The 11058-nt window shown below is 38.4% G+C and overlaps 1 long non-coding RNA gene across 1 annotated transcript; it reads left to right on the top strand.

The window, feature by feature from the left end:
• Positions 1-7495: 7495 nt before the first annotated feature.
• On the top strand, positions 7496-8964 carry LOC141785550 (uncharacterized). Its single transcript, XR_012597535.1, has 3 exons — positions 7496-8053; positions 8192-8306; positions 8455-8964. It is a non-coding gene; the product is annotated as an uncharacterized LOC141785550 (long non-coding RNA).
• Positions 8965-11058: the final 2094 nt, after the last annotated feature.

The following is an 11058-nucleotide window of genomic DNA, read 5'->3' on the forward strand; positions in this document are numbered from 1 at the left end:
TCTAAGTACTGCCCCTCTCACTCGACCTCGGGCATGTCCCTTCTGACCTGATGGGGTATTTGGCTCTGGGCTGTAGTCCGGATCAGAGTCTAATAAACTCTCACCATAGGGGCTCTGACAAGCAAAAAAAAAAAAAAAACCTGTGATATTTGTTAAGTCCTAGAGAAAATGTACATGTACTATTTGTGTTATAGCTTTACTCCTGATATCATGTCACAGGTAAAAGTGGACAATTGTAGCATGACAGTTGCGGGTACAAACAAAAGCCACGTTTGTTTATTGTTTTTTTAGCTTTACGTTTTAACGTTTTGATGTTTCCTTACCTCTGAGACTTGACTCTACGTAGTGCAAAACATAAAATGATGTGCCGAGTCCGTCTTTCAGTCATTCACAATCATAATCGCGAATCAGCGGCACTCGTGCCTGTGAGCGGGGGCGTTGCTTTGAAGGAGCCCCAAGGGGAGGGGGAGGAGGGGCAAGGAGGAGTCCTGACAAGATGCTACATTCAAACTAATGCAAGATGGACTGCCAACCCTGCCTTTAAAGCAACGTGAACTTTTCAGTTTTTGCCCTGAAACCTCAACTCTTGGAGTGCGGAACCTCTTCAGCTAGAGTGAGACAGGCTGCTGCTGGAACGTTACAACTTTCTTGAACAAATTGTCATAACTTCCAAAATCTTCATTATAGAAAATACAATGAAACATTCCATGACTTCTCCTGCTTCTTACAAAGGGAGTATTTTAGCAAAAGATTGTACTTTTTTGCCAAAAAAGTACCCAAATGTGAGACAAAACCTCATGTGCCTGCAATCTGCGTGTAATGTTATGTTCTGACCTATTTTTACTTTCAGCTCCATTCATAACTACAATTTTAGATTGCTGTCTATCCTCATTTCTCACTCTACCAACTTAGGGAACACATCGTCGTGTTCATTAGAGTCTCCGGATTCTCATGATGTTATCATTTTTCTTCTAAGGGTTTTAGCATAAATGCAGGGTTTTTGGACCCACGTCTAACCCAATACTCCTGCTTTAGCTCAAGTGACACAAAGGAGTTTCAAAGTTCCATTGACAATCATCACCCATTGTGACATCATCATCATCATCATGGTAACTACACAGCTGTGTATACTGATTGAGGTTGAGGGACAAACACATGTGTTTATTTATTATGCCTAAACAGCCAAGCCATACTCACACACACACACACACACACACACACACACACACACACACACACACACACACACATACACACACACACACACACACACACACACACACACACACACACACACACACACACGGACGTTGTTGATGATATTCTTTGTATTGCCTTCATGTCATTACTGGATTATTTCATTTTCATACAGTTTGTGAACCATCCTACTCTTTGCTTTAACCCCACCTTGGATCTTGTTCTTGCACATGGTGCAGAACCTGTCATCTTGGCAAGTCTCACTGCAGAATCCTCTTCTGATGGATGATTTCTTTACAACTTTTGAATTCTTGCTTTTGAACTTGACACCAGCAAATAAAAATATCTTGTCTAGGAACTTGTCTGACACAGCCGTGGCCATTTTCAAGAAAGCTATTCCAGCTGCCTTGTATTCAGAGTCTTGCTCTACCTTTGCAGAGAGCTCTTGTGCTCCCTCTCAGCTTGATCAACTTGTTGCCGATACCACAGGTTCTCTTCAAGCCATCCTTGATTCGAATACTTCGCTTAGACAGAGGACTCTTGGATGACAGAGTTCAGCTCCTTAGTACAATGCTCAAAGCTGATCTTGAACAAAAGTCCAGGAAATTAGAAAGAACTAAAAGAAACGAGTCCTGCTCTCCTTTAAAAAAAATTAGTCTAAATGAATATAGGAAGGCTTTCGGATTGCGCGTGTGACGCCACCATTGTGTTGTCACAATTGTGATATTTCTTTAATGTTTACATGTGAAATGTATATGCTAATGTGTCAGGCATACGCTATCTGTTGTGAGGGTTTATCTTTTTTTTTTTTTCCACATTATCTGATCAGACAGTAGTTTTCTGCAATTCACCAGTCGGAGGCAGTATTGTGCAGCAGTTGCTTTGGCTTTTCAAGTCAACATGCTTCAATCTGTCAAGGGAGGCTCACATGCAAAGACATTAAACTTTGGCTGTGATCAATTTCCCCTTTAAAGGTGCACACTAAAAAATAGAGGAACAGGAATGGACCTAAAAGGGTACGGGAGAGTTGTCGCTCCAGCAGTACCCTAGTGGAGTACAACATTGTACCTCTGAACACAGGAACATTATTGTACCTTATTGTTTGTACCTTTAAAATAACATTTTTGTACCTCTAGTGACAAATATGTACCTTTATGTACAGGTACAAAACCGTACCAATTAAAAAGGGGCCAATTATGTACCTACTAAGGTACAGCTGGAGCGACAAGGCAATTTGTACCTTGAAGAGACAAAAACAAACCCGTAAATTCACAAAAATATATTTATTCATCAAAATGAATTGAACATGAAAAAATTTCCTTTTGTTTGGCATTTCATTACTGGAATTTTGTAAAAACTTCCCTGTATGGAATAGAACTGAAGCCTGACAATGTGTTACTAGCTTATTAGCAGGTTGAAGAGGAACCAGTTGTCTCTATTACATATACACATATAAAAATGCGCACAAACATTTATAAAGAACATCTTAACCCAACATACAAATTATCATCAACAGTGTATGTGTCAAGTGATGTATGGTCCTTTTCGTCTCCAGGTTTTAGCAAAATCCGCTCACTGTCTACTTTGACACGATATGCATGGAAATGCAAGTCAAAGGACAAAGGATGCAAAACCTTACTGCAAAGATACCACATAGTATCGATGTTAAGAATGTATTTAATCTGTCCAAAAACTGGAATTTTTTCCTCATGCACAAGATCTAGTGTTAACACATCTCTGACAGCATACTTGATATTGTCTAATGTCACTTCAGACACACGCTGAATGACTTTCCCTTCCAAACTGCTATAGTTGCCACTTTCTTTTAGAGTAGTTTGAAGGCAAATGGGTAGAGACAATATTGGTGTGCTGATGCTTCTTCCAGGAACCTTTTCAAAATCACCTAAGATGTTACTAGGTGAAAATTCCCAACACTGTTTAAGCTGGTGACGAGTGCTCAGCGTTACTGTTATGTTTCTGAAATTTCGACAGTTGTTCATCAGACTCTTGAAGTACTGATGTTTACCTTCGAAACGCATACACCAAAGAGAACGAAGAGGCCCATACATCCACATAAGTCTTGCATAGTGTACAAGGTAATGGCATTTAGGTGTTAACACAGTTCCAAAAACCTCTGTCATCTCAGAAAGAAATGTGTGTACAAGCAGTTCTAGAGAAGGTAATTCATCTTTCCTTACTTTATCTGCCAAAACAATGTCTGCAATCTCTTTACATGTCAAAAACACATGCCAGTATCTGCTACCTGGAGGAACACGGTGTCCCATTATAAAAGGTAGTAATCGGAAAAGACACCATTTTTGGGCAGCTGTTCCTACAATCCCTTTATTTTTGAGAACCTGTTCAGAGATCATCACAGGCTTACTGGCCTTGTCATTCTGCCCAACACAGAATCTTTGAAGCTCTTCATTTAGCTCAGTTATGCTTTTATGGTTTTGTTTACATGCTTCAATGAGGACATGTTTCATTGTCAGTGGAAAAACTCCCTCCAACAGATCATGCATTATGTCTGGGGGCAAAGACTTGGTCACATCAAAATAACCTAGTGAAGCAAATGGACTTCTGCAGCATACACCATACAAAGCTGCGTTTTCAGCATTTTGAGTGACACATTGGAGATGGTATTCATTAACTTCACTTGTTCTTAGAACAAAGCTGTCTTCTTGGAATTTGTGATTAATTTCTGAATGGATTGCCATACAGTAACGACAAATCCGACCAGAGTTAAAGCACATGCGAAAGCCACCAATCATGTGAGCTGACAGATTGTCACCTGAAAATGTCGCTAAAGCAGCATAAACTTTGTCCTCTCTCCCACAGGCATTTATAATCAAGCTCTCTGTAGACAGCTGTTTTAAGTCGTCCATCATTGGAGTCAATATGACTTCCATACCAAACTGTTTGACATGAGAATAACGAACTAGCAAAGCTAAGTGAATATGCTTAAGCTGAGATCGATGCTTCCCACTTAAGTTTCCAACACTGTAATAAAAGGCACACAACTTATATTTGGTTTTCTTTGATCCTAAAGGATTGACACATTCAAATTCATCTTCATATAAATGAAGCCTTAAAGCATTTGGATGCTCCTTGAAAAAAAACATGTTCCTTAAAATAGAGAGCATCTTTATAGTCTGTTAGAGTGTCTTGATCTTGGTCTTCATTTATTTCAGATAGTATTTGGTCCCAGACATCTTCATGAGAACAGTACTTTTGTAAAACTTCTGATATAGGAACATAGGAATAGGTCCCTATTGTTTTTCCACTGGAGTCTTTCAATTAGGGCTGCAACGATTAGTCGACATAATCGACTACGTCGACGAAAAAAAATCATTGACGCAAATTTTAATAGTCGACGCGTCGTATTATTGTTTTTATTGTCGTTGTCACATGGTGAAATCAAATACCAGAGGGTAATACTCATTTGTAACTTTAGTTCACAGCATGAGGTGCTGTGTTATTGGATACTTTTATGGGTAAAGATCACTAAGTTCATATGTGAGGAATCTTGATGAGGACAAATCTCCACTTCCAGAGAGCGCTATGCGCTGACGGAGGCTCTGCATCACCGGCTTGGACAGCCTGACAGCTCCCGGAGTTTAGCGTCTGCTAACGTGATTTAGAGAGTCTCCTTCACTCTCTGTTACAGAGAGACAGTTTTTCAGGGTCTGAGTCACAAACTAGTGTCAAAACTCCCCTAACTTTTGAAAAGAGAGGACACTTATCTGATGGATCTCTCACTCGCAAGCTCACACTGCACCGGTAACACTCAGCGGGGAGGAGGAGGGGCGGAGTGCGCATGAGCGAAGTGGAAGTAGCGCATGTAGGGAAACGAAACTAAACGCGTTGTTATGGAGAGCTGGGAGAGAGTCAGACGGGATCATACAGAGGGCAAAGCAAGCCCCAATAAGAAAATAAACATTAGAAAACAAGCCCAAAGTCACTAATAAGCGGTCTGTCCAACACTGCGTACAACAACTTCATTTCCCTTTTACCTGCTTCATTCATTTTGAGATTTAGCCTTTTTTTTGTATAGCCTAGTACTTATATTTTTTATGTCATCATGAATGAAATAAAGACAAACAAACAAACAAAAATGACACAGGGCTGACCAATCAGAGGAGAGAACCTAACTCTGGGTAAATGCAGTGAAAATGTAACACACAGGTTGAATTATAAAGGTCTGCACATTTTAAAGGCCAAATTAGGTTGAAACTCATAATAATCGTGATTAATCGACTAATCAAAAAAATAATTGATAGATTAGTCGACACTAAAAATAATCGTTAGTTGCAGCCCTACTTTCAATGCATAGTGCACAGGTTCTGTATAGCCCATCTTGGTCTTGCAGTGTTCTTTAATCATGTATGGGGAACGAACTGCCTCACAGGCTTTATCAAAGAAATCAGGAGACTGTAAAACTTGCTGTAGTTCAGGACACGTTGAAATATCAAAACCACTTTTTTCAAGGTGATAAGAGATAAAAGAATCATAGTTTTCTTTGAAAAAGCAAAGGAGAAATTGGACATCATCTGTAATCTCTTGTTGAACTGACATATGTAAAAGGTTATTCTCTCTGCATTTAAGAACAAATTTGAACAGATTATCTCTGAAGTCCTCCAGTAGTCTGTCTAAATTTGGCTCAACTATTTGAGGATCAGCAGCACTTGGGTCTACCTCAGAATCTTGCTGATCAGGTAACAAGTTTTGTTGCTCTACATTGGCATCCTCAGGGTGAGCCTCAGTGTTAGAGGACCAAAAGACAGGGCATCTTTGTTTCCTGTACACATATTTTCTAAAAGAATGGAACTGGGAAAAAGTTGACTGGCACTCACTGATACCACAAGTGATGCTACAACCTGGTTCGTGAGCATGAACAAGTCCAACATGCTGAATGAACTTAACAAGAGTAAAGGTCCTTCGCATGCATTTGGGACACTGGTATAATGGAGCCATGACGATCTAACACAGATGGTTGATGATTCTGAGTACAGTTATTGGGAGAGTCTTGTCTCCCTCTTCGACAATGTTGACAATGCGCCTCTGAAGAAAGGTCAGGGTGTTTTTCAGGTGTGGTGGGTATGCAATGTTGAAGACAAAGTACATACTCAAGGCGGTTATGAAGGCTTCATCAAGACCATTGCACTGGCACACATCTGCGCCATCTACTTTCACCACATTGGCAGCAGCACTGGTCATCACCATTTTCCAGTCATTGTCCATCAGTTGAATGGTTGGATAGGGTGTAGCAGCATCCCTCTATAAAATGAAGAAGAAAAAAACAAACATATATGGTAACCAAGCAGCAATATGACATAAATATATATCAAAATTATGGTCTTACAGAATGTGATAAATAAAAAACATTTAATGCATTTATATTGAATTTTTGCAAATTGTTTGCATCACTTTTCGTTTGATCTCAGTAATACTTTTAGGAGCATGCATGGCTTCCTTTGTTCCTCGGCCTGCACACTCTTGTGTCCATAGAGCTATCAGCGCAAACAATGTACACACTGAGCTAGCATTTTATCCATCAGCTCACACTCACAAGCCATAGGAGGTAGTTACTACATCAAGTTGTTATGAAACACAGGCCTAAACCTAAATTAAACTATCAATTTTCATTTCACAGGGCTATTTGAATTTTGTTCATTAATTTGTTTTCAAATGCTCAATATTGGAGCATTTAAGTAGGTGATTATGAATATCATTATGACATTAGAAATAAGTGTGATTAAGAAGATTTTTAAAAAATACTGGGTGGCAGCACTACATAAATTACAATAATTTACCAATTTATTTACACCCACCTTATAGCCTAAGTTTCTTTAAAATAGTTTTTTTGTGTGTGTTTTTTTTTTTTTGTGAAACTTTCCAAAGTTTATTGAGCATCAAGATTCTTTTAATCTACATCCTGACCAAGAAAATAAAAACAAAAACACGCTCTTCTCCACATGCATCAAGTTAAAAACAAAACAAATTGAGCCCTTAGTGAAATGTTCTGCGATTGCAAAGCTGTAATTATGAAATTTTGGCCACCAGATGGCAGCAAACATCCCACAAAAACATAAAATCTGCTTTATTTACATTTTTATAAGTACTTTAAATGAACTATTTATGGTTCTTATGCTTTAAATATGCAGAAAATTTAAGAGGTCTCACTGACTAATCTGTATTTATATCTTACGAAGACCCTTTCCTGAAACTAAGAGGAATCTGGTCATGGCCTGTATGTTATTTTCTTTTATTATTCTTATTATTATTTATCTATTTTATTTTTGTATTATCATTATATTTTCTCTTTTTTTTCCTCTGTAAATTAAAATGACAATGAAAATAAATGGTTTCAAAAAAAAAAATGCGACCATGTGGCCATAAGCAAAATTACAACTGAAACCCTTTTAAAAAAATTTAAAACAGCCCACATAATTTCTGTTTCTTGTCAATTTTCCTTTCCCATTCCCATATTTGAACAAGATCTACTAGTCAGCAATGTAGGACAAGTAGGAAACTTCTCCCAAAGTGATGAAGTGTTCAATCTTTTCTCTGAAGATTGATGGTAAAAGGAGGAGTCCAGCCCTCAAGTCGATTCCTCAAATGCAAAAAAGAGAAAGGAAAAAAAAACATATCAGAGGAGGACTCCCCTTTACTGAAAGAGCTGAAGCTGACTATGGCTGGGGAGCTTAAACAGCGTTATCTTGATGTGAAACAAGTCCTGCACAATGCGTCCGCCTTAGATGCAAGGTTCAAGAAGCTGCCTTTCCTAAGCGAGGAGGAGAGAGATGCAACATATCAGTGTCTCATACATGAGGCTGCAGAGCTTTGGGACAAGAAAGTAAGAGACTATTTTTTCTATTTTTAGTTAAGTTGTATAAATGTAAATATAAATGATAAATTGAATTGCTCTGTTAAGTTTTGAAATGCTTACCAGCTGCTATCGTGTGTGTGTTTTTTTTTTATTTTGAATCTACAGAAAGGCAATGACACAGTTGCGCAGGTTGAGAACACACCTCCTCACTCATCAGGGGACCAGACTGCTGATGCTCCATCTGACTCGCCGATTGCATCCCAGGCTCAAGCCACTGAAGGTTTGTGTACAGGAGTTTTTCTTTTTGTGAAAAATGTCACTTACTTAATATTTAGACAAGTAAATCATTAATTGGAGTCAGCTATCAAATGTTTTATGTGCACATGGTAGATTTGTTCACTTAAATTTTGAAATCCTGTCATTTTTAGATTATGTTCCTGTTTCCAAGAAGTCAAAAGCACTTGCAGATCTCTTTGGTGACACCTTCTGCAAGATGGACTCAAGCCAGGCTGTCAGGACTTCCAGAGAGCGAGCAGGTGTTGAAGTTGCTAAGTATAAGGACTCTTCATCTTTGATCTTGGGAGGTAATGTGTTAGAGTGGTGGAAAAGTCACCAGACTGAGCTCCCTCTCCTGGCAAACCTTGCCAAAACATACCTATGCATTCCTGGTACAAGTGTACCTTCTGAGCGTGTTTTCAGCACTGCAGGGGACATTGTCCGTTCAGAACGCAGTGTTTTGTCTCCTGAACATGTTGACCAGTTGGTTTTTTTAAAGAAAAACCTCCCAAAGAAGATGAGTGAGAGACATGATTGACTGTTGTCAAGATCACATGCTATGTTTTGCTTGAAGGCAACACGTTCTCATCAAACACAGGATATGGTTTAAGTATTGCATTTCTTTCTTCTCAGTACTGGTCAACTATAAACCTTGGTTTATTCCTGAGTTCTAAAACTTGTTAATGCCAAAAAAATATTGTTCATAAGACAGTAAAAGTGAGTGACTGTTTACAGGAACTCCTGCTTTTTGTTCACATTTTGTTCTGTTGAATGTAAAAAATGCAGGGTTTAATACCCCTCAATAACTACTGAGCACAGCACCTTTGTAGAAACTTATAAATTGAAGGTGGTGAATGGTATATTAGTTATCTTTATAACTGCAACTAGCAAGTGACCCTTAATGTTAACTGATGACATGAAAAATGTGGCACATAACAGTGAAACAGGTCTATTTTCTTTTTGTTAAAAAAAATGTTTGTTGAAATGTTTCAGCAATAAAATTGTCAAAGCATCAAAATTGCTTTGTATTTTTTCTTGGTTTAGATGACTTTGATGTAACTGATGGTGTTGAATGTGTCCATAAATATCTTCTAAAATTGATCGAAGGCCACTATATCGCATCGTATCGTATCGTATCGTGGTAGACTTTATGATATCGCCAAGTATCGTATCGTTGTCCAGAATATCGATATCGTATCGTATCGTCATGAAACTGGTGATTTACACCCCTACAAGACACTAGCAAAGCCTTCTCTGAAGCGATGACCAAAGGCAAATGCTGAAGGATGAATTCTGTCAACCTCATCAATGCACTGTAGAATATACATAAACACATTACATTAGGTATTGTTAAAAGCAACTATAGGTTAAAGCTACATTGAAAAATGCACTGATATTTGGGATGGGACAATAATCAATCATTTTTGGCACAATGAAGAAAAAACAATAGGTCGTATTCACATTCAATCACAACATTTTAAAGAGTCTATAGTTTAAAACTGAGGTGATGGACTGTTAAGAATTCTGCTGTGTGCTACTGGACCTATCCAAATGAAACAACAAAGAATGTTCTATTTAAATTAAGGTAAAGTTATTTTACAACAATCATGTGTAGAAGTGGTGACAATGTTCAGAAACGTGTGTTTGATACAAGTGCCATAAGATGGCAGGCTTGGAGGTGTTACACCATCCAGCAGGCAACGTCAATGGTGTTGAAAATGAGTTTATAACACAGCGGGCAGGCAGAGCGACAAGGAACATTTTTCCAGAAGCCACACGCAATCACCTTCATCTACTTGCACAGGCACTAAAAATGCTCTTCAGTATTTTGGGCTTTGGCTCTAACAATGGGCCTATGTTGCCACCTAGTGGTTAATCTAAAGAATCCCTATAAACACAGTTAACAGAAAACATGAAAATTGTGGAAAGAATTACTACAAAGAATGTTATTTTTTCCCAGGCGCTACAGAGGCCAAATACCTTAGAAATAATAATCAGGTTCAACATTGGTCAATTTTCTGTTTAGAGATTTATTTAAAAAAATTGTGCCTTCATTCAAGCAGCATTTTGTCCTGCCCTCTCTAATATGACATAATCAAACTGTAGAACTCGATTTGGCACAGATACTTACTTCAAATCAAATGGAAGTACATCAGGGCAGGGCCAGGTGGGTAAACTCTAGATTATTTTAACCTAATCTTTACTCTCTAAATGTAATATTTTATATTTCTTGAAGATTGGCTGATGTAATTAAGTTTTTTTCAAAGTCTGTTTATTTGACAGTAATCAGGGAAAAAAACATCATTGCCCCATGCCTAAATGACGTTCAAGTGTTTTGCTGTACTTACAATGGATGGCATCTTTAAGAAAGGATATTTGTTGAGAACGTCCTCTACTGGCATCCCCTCCAAAATTTCACGTCGTCTCCAGGAGAATGTTCGTACCATGCGGTCTTTGACAGTGGTCATGTCTGGACACATCTTCCGAAACTCACTCTGTAGAACAGCAACATGGGCTTCCACAGATGTTGAATCCTCTCCAATACATATGTCTTTTGGTAAAAAAAAAAAAAAAAGATGCTGCTCAGTCAGTGGCCAATAATGACTTAATACACTGCATATATGGAAATGCGCTTACAACTGGTTGACTTGACAGCTTAAGAGACACACTTGGAGATACACGGGTAGCTTTGGATTGCTTTGTATGGCCAAACTTCTCCTTCAGTTTTCTGACTTCAGTGTCACTGACAAGTGGTG

This window comes from Halichoeres trimaculatus, unplaced genomic scaffold (genome assembly GCF_033239565.1).
Source record: "Halichoeres trimaculatus isolate MK-OKI-2021-1 unplaced genomic scaffold, fHalTri1.1 fHalTri1_scaffold_23, whole genome shotgun sequence".
NCBI classification, from domain to species: domain Eukaryota; kingdom Metazoa; phylum Chordata; class Actinopteri; order Labriformes; family Labridae; genus Halichoeres; species Halichoeres trimaculatus.